The sequence below is a fragment of the Berghia stephanieae genome, chromosome 3 (assembly GCF_034508935.2).
Source record: "Berghia stephanieae isolate SIO BIC M18660-M18661 chromosome 3, UCSD_Bste_1.3, whole genome shotgun sequence".
In the NCBI taxonomy this organism is placed as follows: Eukaryota; Metazoa; Mollusca; class Gastropoda; order Nudibranchia; family Aeolidiidae; genus Berghia; species Berghia stephanieae.
The window spans coordinates 67,714,981-67,728,141 of NC_088362.1; the positions used below are offsets into that span (position 1 = coordinate 67,714,981).

Below are 13,161 nucleotides of genomic sequence, written 5' to 3' on the forward strand. Positions count from 1 at the left end.
CGGGAAGTTTATCTCTAGGATACACACCACGAAAGACCCGTTTTGAATGTATATTTCTCGTCAATAAATCTACAATATCAGAACTATTCATGTTGAAAAATGACAAATTATTACCAGAAAAATTGGGGGTTAAAGCTTTTGACGGGACTTGTTTTCCGTCCATATATAATGCTAAAAATGTAAGGTTGAAATGCTGGAAATAAAACGGGTTTTTATTATAAGTATGATAATGATGTTAGCTACAAGGCCTAAAAACACACAAACCAATATATATTTTTAAAAAAGAAAGAAATAAAAATTTTAACCAAAAAAAAAAAAAAAATCTACAACATGAAGGAGCAGTTCTATAAATGAATACACCGTTAACCTAGCAAAAAAATAAACATATTGTTTAAACATTTTTTTTCAAAAAATAAAATTTTGTGTGGGCGATAACTTGAATCTCTTTCCTGACATTTTTGACATGATTATAAAGAGCCACCAGCCACCACCTGACGGCATTTTTGTACAGAGATATGAATAATAAATTTTGTATTTGGAGCGCTTGGCTTGTAGTTGGAGACAAAGCTTCGGTTTGTTTCCGATGACGTTCAATCAAGGGACGCTACTCTCCCGCTAATCTCATTCCTATAGGCATGTCTTGACAATTTCAAAGAATCGTCTATTTGGAATGAATAGAATTTTTTATAAAAGAATCCGTGAGGAGACAAGATTTTGAATAAGGTCAATAAGCCGGGGTCGATCCTTGATTCTATCATTTTTTTTAAAAGTTTACCCAAAGTCTAAGACACAAGTTGAGATGAAAAGCACTTAATGCAAGACAATAAGAGATAGGGAACACAATGACAATCGTTCAAGCGTAAGAAAAACAACCGGTTTGAAAGTCATGAAAATTTGTTACTTATTTCCTCTAAACAGTGTCGTGTCGGGCTGATTGAAAATATTCAAAATTGATTTTATGCACAAAATCTATCAAACTTGTTTTGAGTTTTTGTGTTTTATTGAAGAGAATGATCAAAATTTGTTAAACTGACAAAATCTATGACTTCACATGTAATGATCAATCGTTTTACTGTTGAATTCATTTTGATATTTAGTTAATTCAGATATAATACCGTTTGGAAGTTATAGGTGACATATGTTGTGAAAAGACCTTCCAGAATATCGATGATTGCCGTTTGGATACAATAATATCTCGTATAGTTTGGAGGACAGAACGACTTAGATACAAAATCGTTTGGTAATGTTATGAATTGGGTTCCGCGAAAATGGACTGTTAAGGTTTGGAGACGACATAATAATAACGATAATAATATCACGCACAGTTTGGAGGGCATGGCAACCTACACATCGCTCGCACTTCTTGTTTTATACACGTCTTCATTTATCATTGACCAGTACCACATATTTTCGACAAATTATGGGAGCGACAGACAAGCTGACTTTATTTTGGGCAACTGAAGTTAGGATTGAATTGGTTGATTTTGTCTTGGAAACAAGATTGTTGTAACTAAGGCTAGAGATTTTGATCTGGACAAATTAGAATCAAAACGTTGTTAAGACAAGATAAACTGTTTGTTATGAGTTACAGTTCTAAAAGCCATACGGGTCAATAAGCCGGGGTTGATCCTAGATTCTATCATTATTCTTAAAGTTTACCCACTGTCTAAGACACAAGTTGAGATAAAAGGCATTTAATGCAAGACAATAAACGTTCAAGGTTACACATAGTTTTGTGTGTTGGTCCGTTATAATTCCGGATGGCAATGTTGTGAGCTTCTTAGCCAATCGCACAGCATCTATTCCCATCACCAACATTTGATCTCTTCATTATCACCACAACTACATCATCATTAGAGGAAACACAGGTGTGATGTCAAAAAACTGGTTCCGATCTCAATGCAAGTGTAAAACCACTCTTCCGGAGGTCTGGATACCTTGTGGAATTGATCTTCTGGTTTCAGATTGATGGGATCTTATTTTCTAGTCTAAATAAATGCTAGTCGTCTATCAAAGGTCCTCTTTCCTCGCTCTTTTACGTCCCATAATCTTAAGAATCTGCCAACGGTATACATCCTGCTACTAACTGAAACTAATAAAGTTGTGCGCCTTATGATTCAATATATGTAACCTTTTCATAATAAGTTCTCCAAAGGACTGGTCAAATCCCACGAGTTTGGAACCGGAAGAGTAGAAGATGTGACGTCACCATGTCTCTGCCCTATTACGATCGCAACTATACTTTCTGTACTTCTCATTACTGCCACCACCACCAATATATATTTCAACCACATATTATCACTATCATACGATAGGTGGATATTCATTTAGCACAGAGACCAACTCCCCCTCTCCTTCCAGTTCCAGTGCATCCTAAAATCTTGACAGAAAGTGTTCCCATAGGCCAGTTTTAAATTCGCGCCAGAAAAACAATTGACAAAAGATGATAGATATCGAGTGGATTTTAACATGAGAGGACTAACAAGTTGAGAGCGGAGATTAGAAAGGACAACAAAGGGGATAGAGTAAACAACAAGATCCCCCCCCCCTCCTCCCACCCTATAATACGAATGGCAACCATAGATAAACTTCAAGTCCCTAGCCCAAGACTTCGAGGAATCGCGGGTCAAATGCGCATAGGTCTCATTCTCGTCCCTGGCATGGGAAAACCACCAACAAGTGCCAGCGCTCGAGGGTCAGTACTGACCAATATCACTCCGTTTTCTCTATAAAGTCATGAGGGCCAAATGACCCCCAAATCAGGAAATATTACTTTCTGTATTTTTCTCTTTGAAAGTCATGGGGGTCATTTGGCCCCCAGATCTGAAAATCTCAAATTCCAAATGAGCCTGCTCAGTGTGAGTATACTATGCACGTGACAAGCATAAAATTTGGCATGGTCATGGACCTCATCATTTTAGGAAAAGTCACCAAATTTCAGGTCTCTGCGTGAAAAATTGACTGTTTTATGAAAAAAAAACCAACACACCCCTGGGGTCTTTTTGGCCCCCAAGTATGAAAATAGGGTAAGTAAAACAAACAGCCCCCCCCCCCCCCCCCCCCCAAAGCACTCTTCTCCTCTACTCCAAATAAAATCACCATACAAATAAAAGAGTAAAATGCAAAAATTGAATTTTGTCAATAACGTACATTGCAATTAGAAAACAGGGTTGTATTTGCGACCTAATCAAAAAGACCATTCGCAAATGCTAGTTAGAATTATTATAGTAGCCCAAATCTCTCTGGCTTAGTACAATAAGAACAAGGTGGACGTGATTTGTAAATAATGATGATGATAATAATAATAATAATAATAATAATAATAATAATAATAATAATAATAATGATGATGATGATGATGATGATGATGATGATGATGATGATGATAATGATAATAATAATAATAATGATGATGATGATATAATAATAATAATAATAATAATAATAATAATAATAATAAATAATAATAATAATAATAATAATAATAATAATAATAATAATAATAATAATAATAATAATAATAAATAATAAATAATAATAAATAATAATAATAAAAATAATATATATAATATAATAATATAAAAAGAAGACGTACAGTTGTGTATACCAAAACAGGTCATGGCACTCCAAAAAGATTAATATATGGCACAATGATGCTAAAATAATTGAAAATATGTACAGTTAATTGAAGGCATTAGCTTTCCGAGAGGGATATATAGAAAAGTGTGCAGAGGGTTTTATCAAACTTAACTAGAAGTTGGGGTATCATTTAAAAAAGATACTCCACTATGTTGACAGTCATCTTTTTACACATTTTCTCCAAATGCTTAACGTTTATGGAACACCATGCCTGATGGTATCAAGCTTCTGAGTAATATCATGGATGCAAGTAAGTTAGGTAAAAAAAAACAAAACAACTTTTTTTATTAAAAAGAAAAAAATAAGGCTGAAATCCATTCCCAACAAATTAAAAAAGCCTGAAACTTATTTTTAAATGTGACCTACTGCGGGGTGCCTCAGAACAGTATTATGATGGGGTGATCTCGAGGCTGGAAAGTAAATAGAATCCATTAAAAAAAAGCCGGAAACTTGAACCCATGTAATCTTCATACCTTAAATGATGTTCTACAGACTATCACTGTCAGTCAGGGAAGTACTGGAAGACGAAACCATCAGTGAAATGACAAATCGAGAATACGAATTTGTAATGGTGTGGGGAGTATGATTGGTGGCAGAAAAACTGAGCTAATATGAATCAACCAATGACAACAGCTCAGCGATATTCTTGAACTAATTATTGTCCCGTCTATTCAGAATCAGCATAATCAAGTGGTGATATTTCAAACGCATCAGCGCATAGAGGTCGACACATAGCTGCTTTCCTAAACGAATTAAATTGTGCAATTAATTCTGTTTTAAGTAAAAGAAGATTTCTCATCTTTAAATTATGCCAGATTGAAATAAAACAATTTCACCAAGTCGTCATTGTCCCAACAAACCTCGCCTGAACCTGACATTATAAGTGATAAACACAAAAGTCAGCTTAAAATACATGTCTATTTACCCTAATACGCTTCAACAGTCGTAACGTAACTTCCCTCGTAATGAAGCATGCTAACTTAGTACGCCCTTATGAAATATTTCTCCGACGAGCATAAAAGCGTATCCAGAGGGGGAAAAAAACAACATTATAAATCTTACATCATACATCTTTTGACTTTTACACATTCTGATCACAAGACATATGAAAGGTTCTAGCCAGCATGAAAAGAATAAAAAGTAGGTTCCCATTTTGGGAGACCTCCATAAGCTACTACATCCCAAGTCTTCTTCCGATTTGTATTTTCACCGTTGATCTTTTGTCATGTGTTTATTTATTCAATTTGTCATCATATAGAAGCATTTTAAAGTCTATAGTACAAGCCTTTATAGATTAGTCAAAAGTTTAAACTCTCCCAATACGACCATTGTTTTGATCATCCTCGGTCGCCATTGTATTTTGTGCAAGAGCTTTTTTTTTTTTAATTTTGGGAGGGCGAAAACTATAATAGTTAGGGGGTTTGGGAGGGGGGAGACTTAAAAAAAAAGTTTCCCCCTCCAAAACCCCCTACTAGAATAATATAAAAAACAAAGAATACTGGGGATGTAGGAGCTTTCGGAAGGCCTCCCGAGTTTGAACTTTGACTAATCTATAAAGGTTTGTACTATAGACTTTAAAATGCTTCTATATGATGACAAATAGAATAAATAAACACCTGACAAAAGATCAACGGTGAAAATACAAATCGGAAGAAGACTTGGGATGTAGTAGCTTATGGAAGGTCTCCCGTTTATTATTTTAATTTAGGACACAATGAAGACTTTGGACACGAGAGACTCTTTTCTGAAAAACACCTGCAGTTTTATTTATTCGTTCATCTGTAATTGGATTCAATAGTCTGATGTCACGTCACCCAACAACGGCGGCCATCGTGGTACTAAACAAAGAAAATCGGGGGAGACCTTCCATAAGCTACTACATGCCAAGTCTTCTTCCGATTTGTATTTTCACCTTTGATCTTTTGTCATGTGTTTATTTATTCAATTTGTCATCATATAGAAGCATTTTAAAGTCTGTAGTACAAACCTTTATGGTAGTCAATGTGTTAAAGTTGAAAATTATGAATTTTTGCCAAGGGAGTACAAAAAAAAAAAGAAAGAAAATATTATGCTAGAAAGGAGCTCGAACTAACTAACCCCACTCTACGCCTTCTCTCTCTCTCTCGGTCAAACAGATTGGCCCTTATACTTATAATCTCTTCCGGTGTACTGAATACACAGCTGTGCATTCATTCCACTGGTGGACGGAAAACACAGCTGTGTATTGAGTCCACTGGTGGACGGAAAACACAGTTTCTAATTATAATATTAAACTGCTAGAAACTGTAGGCAAAGTTTCAAGATAATTCTGTTGCAGGTTAGCGACGTCAACAACAGGGTTGCCAGTTTGGCATTTTAAATGCCAGATTCCAAAAATCTGGCATTTTTGAAAACCGTTTGGCATTAGAAAAATCATTTGGCATTTGGCATTTTCATTTGGCATTTTCTTTTCATGTATATTATACTTCAAATGACACCTTTTCTTAATTAAGTTTCATAAGAAACACGAAACAGTAAGTTTTCTTAATTGTCAATAATTATTTAACTGTTTACGTATTTACCTTTCATGTTAATGTATTTCTTTTTCATTCTTAAAAGCCAACCGTGGTGTCGTGGTTTACCACTCCACTTAGTAGTCAGTAGGTAAAAAATTACCCCAACAGGAAATTTAGTATAATTAAAAAAAAGAAAGAAAAAAGAAAAGAAAACACGCAAGCCACCAGGATATGATAGTAAATTGTCTATCAAAAGTGAGTAGTTTTCTTAGTGGGGGTGGGAGTCAACAGACTTTGGCATTTTTTTTTGTGTTTTGGTATTTTTTGAGTCTTCCCCTGGCATTTTGTTGAAAAATAATCTGGCAACCCTGGTCAACAACCTTCTTCTACGTGAAATCTAAAATCTAAAATTAAAATTACATTCACCCAAATCATGTATTCAGTTACTATTTTTGTCACATTACCTTCTGTGATGAAACACGGTCTGAAAAACACAATTTCTATTTTTATGACTGCATTATAATGTGATGCCAAAGCCGTTCTGTAGTGACTGTTCAGTGAGTGTAGAAGACCAGTAACTTAATAACAGAGACAAATAATGTAGAAAGAAAGTCTTTCAAAGACCCGACATAAAAGACCTTACATCACCATCAAACCTTTTTATTTAAAATTGATCATCTCGAAAGAAGTAAGTTGTTTACCCCATGGCTTAATATTAATATCGTAAGCAAGGATTGAAATAGTTGATTGATTTAAATTGATAATAAGGCTGCCTCTATTCTCATTCCCCCCCCCCCCCCCCCCGGCCGATTGGATTACCGAAAAAAACGTCGCCGGCTTTTTGCGATTTGGATTTGATTGATTTTTTTTTTTAAATTGTGCAACTTGTGACAAGAAACTGAACAAATTACTGCATTACAACCTTTGGATTAAAAATACAACAATTGTGGACTACTATTATGAAGACTAGCATCCTAGACTAGGGGGATGAGAATAGTCACTTCGTGATAATAAACACATACGAAGTCCTTATTAGCACTGTGAATAGTGATTCCACGGAATCACTATTTGCAGTAGTAGTAAAAAGGGCTCTTAACTCTCTGATAATAAGTCGTTGTCCCCTCACTTAACACAACACGCTATTTTCTGTTCAAAATGGCGTGTCGTCGAATGGCCTGAAGTTGAATGAGAGTGTGTTAGTGTTAGGTTGAGAAGGAAAGAAGAGGAGGGATGATTGAAACATTTTGTGTGACTTAGAATTGAGATTTTGAACGTTTCAACTTTTCCTTCAAGTCGGAAACTTGACAAGATCGTGTTTCGTTTTGTTTTTGTTACCCCAATCCAATCCATGAAAATTTCCCCGTCCCCACCTCTCCAACTTGATCATAATAATAATAATAATAATAATGCTGAAAACTTATATAGCGCTATAACTCCGAGACACCAGACTCTAAGCGCTTAAATTACAAATTACTTTGGCTGAAACATACTCATTCACACACACAAGCACACACACACACACACACACATACACACACACAACACAACACACAACACAAACCAAACCTATCTTGCTTCTCATACCATCTACTAAAATCGAAACAAATATGTTTTAAGCGAACGTTTAAAAATAGACAAAGATTCTTTTTCACGAATGCTCTGCGGTAAGGCGTTCCATATAGAGGGTCCGAAATGAGAAAAGGATCTCATTCCAGCATTTTTCCGAATTCGAGGGACAACTAGTTTTGTGGAATCACTGGCCGAACGTAAGGGGCGGGGTTTTGAATATCTTTCAATTAGTTCTGAAAGGTAGGAAGGGGCAGTACCTTCAAGACAACGATACACTAAAACACAAGCTTTGAATTTAATTCTTTTCTCAACAGGCAGCCAATGCAGGTCATGAAGTAGAGGTCCGGCAGAGTCGCACCTACGCTTCATAAATACTAGTCTGGCAGCGCTGTTTTGGACAATCTGAAGACGTTTCAGATTGTATTGCGAAACGCCAAACAACAGAGCATTACAATAATCCAATTTCGATAGTACGAGGGACACAACCAGGTGCTTGGTCACATCCTCAGATATGAACCGTCTAATGGAAGCAATCTTTTTTAGTTGGAAAAAGAGAGATCTAACCAAATTATTAACCTGATGCTCCATCGAAAGTCCAGAGTCTAAGAATGTGCCAAGGTTTTTCACTTTGTCAACAATTTGAATAGAGGCATCCCCCAACTTCAAATCTGTTTCACTTTTCCACTTCCTGTTCCCCACATACAGCACCTCCGTCTTATCATCATTCAGTTTCAGTCTGTTCTCATTCATCCATTTCTTAACACTTTGGATACAATTTTTACTATTGGCTGATACTTCTTGTAAATTTCTCATATTGGAAACGCAGTACAATTGCGTATCATCAGCGTATTGATGGTAAGACAGACCAAAACTTCTGATGATTTTAGACAGAGGGCCAACGTACAAAACAAAAAGAACGGGTCCAAGTACTGAACCCTGGGGAACCCCACAATCAAGAAAGATTTCCTCCGATCTATATTCATCCACCGTAATAATCTGTTTACGATTAAACAAATATGACCTAAACCAATCAAGCGCAGCACCAGACACGCCATAAGTAATTTCAAGACGTTTGAGAAGAAGATTGTGATCAATAGTATCAAAAGCAGACGATAGGTCAAGCAAATTCAGCAAAGAACATGAACCATTGTCTATAACAGAAAGGAGATCATTAACAACCCTAACAAGTGCGGTTTCCGTCGAATGATGTTGCCTATAAGCAGACTGAAATTTTTCTTCAAGACAATTATTTTTAAGATGAGACAGTAATTGTTTCAAAACAAGCTTTTCTAAGATCTTAGAGAGAAAAGGAAGATTAGAGACAGGGCGATAGTGCTTTAAGTTCTCTTTATCGAGATCAGGTTTTTTCAAAAGGGGTTTGACATGAGCAACTTTGTAAATGTCTGGTACAGCACCTGACTGCAACGAATTATTAACAATACATGTAAATGGTGTTAAAATTACATCAATGCATTTTTTTAAAATGGCAGTATTTAAGGGGTCTAAATCACAACTTTTAGTTGGAGACGACATAATGCAATCACGTAAGTCAGCTTCAGTAATCTTTGAAAAATGTGTTAACGAATCACCATGAAACTTGTCAAATGTTGTAGGGATCGATTCAGACGAGAGTTCCTTCCGATGGTATCCGTTTTTTCTTTAAAATATTGACCAAAGCGAGTTGGTAGATCTGCACGATCGATTAAAGATGGGAGAGCTGGTTGCGTCTGTTGTCCCAGCAGTTCCTTGGTCAAGGCAAAGAATTGTCTCGAACGTCCCACGTTTTTGAGGCTTTCTTCATAGAATTTCTTTTTGGCCCTGAAATTGACGGCTTTTGCATCATTTCTAGCCGCGATGTATCGCTTCTTATCTACAGCATCTCTGGATTTGAGCCATTTTCTTTCTGCCCGCCTCCTGGCTAATCCATTCAATTTTATTTCGGTATTATACCAGGGTGCTTGACGTCTCACTTTTACTGCTCTAGTTGTTAAGGGAGCATGCTTGTCCACCGTACCAACAATTGACTCGTGGAGACCATTCGCATCATGTTTATTTTTAACGTTATGGTCAAGGTCTTGTTTAAAAATGTTCATGTTTATATTCTTCAAATTACGAGATGTTATCATCTTTTTTACTTCGTACTTCATTGGAAATAAAACGCAAAACACAATTAAATGATGGTCAGAGATTAATTTATCAATATTTGAGACAGGTGAAGAGAGAGAATGTTCAATGTCTGTAATGACATGATCTATTGTGTGGCCATGGTTGTTTGTAGGACCGCTTACAAGTTGAATATAGTTGTTTGTGTCAATAATCTCCCGAAATACTTTCGATTCATTTTTGTTTCCGAAATAATCAATGTTAAAATCACCCATAAAAATATTATGCTTTTTGTTAATGGATTGCATAGACATAAATTCTCCGAACTCAGATAAAAAATCAATTGTTGATATTTTGTTTTGTTGGCTTGGTGGTGAGCGGTAGACACAGTGAAACGACTTTTTAAAATTATTTTCATGAATGGCAAATCCAGCGTATTCAAAACTTCTAAAATTATCATGGTGAAATGATATCTTGTCAAAGAGTGACAAGTTGTAAATAATTGCAATACCACCTCCTTTCCTCCCAATGCGTGGAAATGATTTAATACAAAAGCCTTCGGGTGTAATTGCTTTCATAATTGGATCATCATATGAATGATTAAGCCATGTTTCCAAGATGACAAAAATATTAATTTTATGATCTTCAATAATGTCGATTATGTCTTGAGTTTTATTACGACACGATCTAACATTTAGTAATCCAATTTTTAAACTGGTATGATCACTACGTGCAGGTTGTTGTTGTTGTTGTTGTTGTTGCTGTTGTTGTTGCTCAAGACGGTGCTGTTGCTGCGAGTTGTTGTCATGGTGGTCGTTAATTTCATACTGACTGTCACGGACAGTGTTGACATTTGACAAGGAACGGTGAGGATTACTCATTGAAGTGATTAGATTGGATGGGGGACGAGTGTTGATAAATTGAAGCGAGGATCGAGGTCGTAGGGGGAGCGGGCGTGGGGTTGGCCGATGACCAATGACGGTGGTTATAGGGCGTTGTTTTCGTCTACCCCCTCTGAGTCTGTTCACAAAATTAGTATTATAAATAGATCGATGTACACGGTAGTTGTTAAAAGTTGTAAAATATAGCACAGTGAATAAAGTTTCCAATATGGCTGTAAACAAATAGCAGTTTAAAACTATGTTCGACTTTGGAAAATCCATACTTAAGTTTTAAAATTTTAGAAAAATCCTCTGTTAGAAATCGTTAAAATGTATATCAATAAAACCACAAGACTATCACAAATCCGATGGTATTAAAATCCAGGCGAAATGTCAGATAAAAATCACTCAAAACACGTAAATGAAAGAGCCAACAAAAACAAGACTCGCCGGTCAGGCGTGTTACAATACAAAAAATTGTTCGTTCACATCTTGAAATCTATCAGCTTCTTATCTGTTAGATTGCTTTAATGAGAACAGTTCCATCCCTGTTTATTGTATTATACCTATACCTACCTGGATACCTCTGTATAGAGCTTTCAGACTTGGTGTAGTCTCCTTCTAGGTTCAATAGTGACAACAGATGGAAGATGTAACCGAGACATACGAGCAAGAATAACTCAAGCCAAACAGGCCTTCATGGACCTCGGAAACATTTTGAAAAACAAACAGATGTCGTTCGGGATTAGATTCCGAGTCTTGAAGTGCTACGTGTGGCCAATCTTGTTATACGGATGTGAAAGCTGGACTACAAATGCAGAAACACAAAAGAACATTGAAGCTTTTGAAATGTGGTGTTTGAGAAGGATGCAGAGAATATCGTATACTGCACACAAAATGAACGGAGAAGTGCTAAAACAAACATACCAACAAAGGAAACTAATGCCCTTAATAGCGGATCGACAACTATCCTTTTTCGGACACATAGTAAGGAAAGATAAGAATGAATACCTGGCAAGTTGTGGAAAAATACCTGGTAAACGCGCCCGGGGAGACAAAGAAAAACACTCATAGACCAACTGAAGGGCTTCACCAACCTAACAATCCAAGAGATGTTTGAAATAGCAAGAGACATGGAGGAATGGAGAGAGATAATTCATGCAGTATCCGAAGCCTGGACAAGGCATGGAACCTAGAAGAAGAAGAAGAAGTCTCCTTCGCTCCTCCTCATCTATTAATGATTGGACCAATTTTTATAATTGAACTTGTTTCCTAGGGTGTTGCTTATCTCCAACTCTGCTTTGAATTTATTCAAATTTTTTGCTGATACTGTGGTTTCTTGCAGTTTATTCCAGTTATTTACAATTCTAGATGAAAAAAAGTTCCTTCTTTCATTTGTTTTTAAACGTTCTTTTTCCAGTATTTTGCTGTTTCCTCGTGTCTGAATGTTCTTGTTTGGTTTAAGAAATCCTGCCTCTACCCTGTCTATTCCCTTTACTATTTTATATGTTTTCATATCTCCCCTTCTTCTCCTGTAATCTAAGGTGGGAGATTTAATTCTTTCAATCTCTCACAGTAGGTTTTGTCTTTCAGGTGTGTGATAAGTTTTGTTGCTCTCCTTTGCACTCTTTCCAAACAGTCTTTGTCTCCCTCAAACTTCGGATACCTTATGCAGTTAGCATATTCCAGCTTTGATCTAACCAGAGTCTTGTAGATGGTAGTCATGTGTTTTGTTTTCAGATTCTTGAAATTTCTTTTCACTATTCCGAGTGTTTTACTAGCCTTAGATTGAACATCTTGAATTTGCTTCTTGAAGTTTAGCTTCCTATCAATAAATACTCCTAGGTCTTTTTCCCCATTGGATTTCTGCAGGGTTTTTCTTTCATTATATAGTTTGCTTCTCTGTTGTTTTTTCCTAGGTGAAGAACTGCACATTTATCTACATTGAACTCCATCTGCCATATTTCGGACCATTCTTCAAGCTTTTAAAATCTTGTTGTAAGGTGTTCTTTCTTCTTCTATTTTTAGCTACTCCATAGAGCTTAGTATCATCGGCAAAGCTTTTACATTTAGATGATAGATTGTCTGGCAAGTCATTGATATAAATCAGGAAGAGAACTGGTCCCAGTACACTTCCTTGTGGAACTCCACTTGTTACCAGTCTCTCCGTTGATGCTGTTCCATTCACTATCACTTTTTGTCTTCTATCTTTGAGGAATTCTCGGACCTATTTGACTGTCTGATCATTAATTTGATACTGTTCCAATTTCCTGATTAGGCGCCAGTGTGGAACTTTGTCAAATGCCTTTCTGAAGTCGAGGTATATGACATCTAAATTGTTGCCTAATTCTAGGTCTCTCGTCCAGTCATCCATTGTTTCAAGTAGGTTTGTTACTGTAGACCTTCCCGCCATGAAACCATGTTGATCTTTGCTGAATAGTTTGTTCTTGGTCATATGATCAACCATTTCTTCT

The 13,161-nt window shown here is 36.3% G+C and overlaps 1 protein-coding gene across 2 annotated transcripts in view; it reads left to right on the forward strand.

Annotated features, from left to right (window-relative positions):
* The first annotated feature begins 6,501 nt into the window (after window positions 1-6,501).
* Window positions 6,502-13,161, forward strand: part of LOC144968271 (uncharacterized) — a 33,469-nt gene continuing 26,809 nt past the window's right edge. For both annotated transcript variants that reach the window (XM_078906459.1, XM_078906460.1), the window contains exon 1: window positions 6,502-6,822. The gene's annotated coding sequence lies outside the window, so the exon portion shown is untranslated. The remainder of the gene's footprint in view (window positions 6,823-13,161) is intronic.